This window comes from Pelobates fuscus, chromosome 7 (genome assembly GCF_036172605.1).
Source record: "Pelobates fuscus isolate aPelFus1 chromosome 7, aPelFus1.pri, whole genome shotgun sequence".
Taxonomy (NCBI): domain Eukaryota; kingdom Metazoa; phylum Chordata; class Amphibia; order Anura; family Pelobatidae; genus Pelobates; species Pelobates fuscus.
Window position 1 is genome coordinate 39,294,537 of NC_086323.1, and position 1,147 is coordinate 39,295,683.

The window sequence follows — 1,147 nt, forward strand, 5'->3', positions numbered from 1 at the left end:
GTGTTTTAGTACAGGTGTTTTTTTTAAATTAAATACCGGTAAGCTTTATTTGTGTTGTAATTACAATTTTTTTTAACAGCTGAGAGTCTTGAAGTGCAAATGAAAATTCTTCAAAATACCAGAAAAGCCCAAACATTGCACCCTTCTTGGGTGGTATAATTTAGATACCACGTCTAAGTTAAGCATATTTGAGAAATAAAACCATATGAACCCAGCTTAAAGGACATTTGTAAAACTATATTGTATGTAAGCAAAATACATAAAAGTATGTATTTTTTTAACCAACATTTGAAAACAGGTCATATCAGAACAATTCAAACCTGCTACATCAAGCCAGAAATATTATTAGCCTTAACCAACCTAGAAAAAAAATCAAATAAACAACTTGATACAAGCAATCTTAAACAAGACAGAATTTAGAGTGTCGATAAAGTGAATAAACAAAGAAATAAATGAAAAACCCACTGGCATAAATTATAAATGGATAAAATATATAAGATCTCAGAATCCCTTATTAAATTGCCATTTTATTCCCTCACCCCATGTGTCCAGCATTGACCCAACAATCTCCTTACCATTCTATATGCCCCCATACTGAAGTGCCTATTTAGTTTACAGTAATAGCCTCGTTCTCCCCTGTACCCTTACATATACATAGACATGTAGTGGTATCCCTAAACATTTAAAGAAATCAAAGTTTTTATGGTGCCTAGTGGTCCCTGGCTCTTTTTGTAGGGGTAAAAGGTTGCTCTCCAACACCAGATCTCCTTTTCCCCAGCGGCATCTGTCTTTTTCACCACTGATTGACGAGAGTGGCCAGCTGATTTTCTAAGCCACATAGCAGTTTTCCATAACCCTATAAAAACCTGTGTTCATATTTTGCTCTATTTTGCCCACATTTATAGGAAACAATTAAAATAAAATCTGACAAGTTATTGGCTAATCCTGTTGTCCAAATCACATTTCGATCATCACAAATTTTAAAAGGACACTCTGGCCTGACAGTTACTTATATTCCCTTATAGTGCATTTCGTAACTTATATACATATTAATAATATACATTTAAATATAAATGTACTGCATGGATGAAAATGCAACTAGCTTCAACTAAACGGTTACTGTGCTATGTATAGGGAAGAATATACC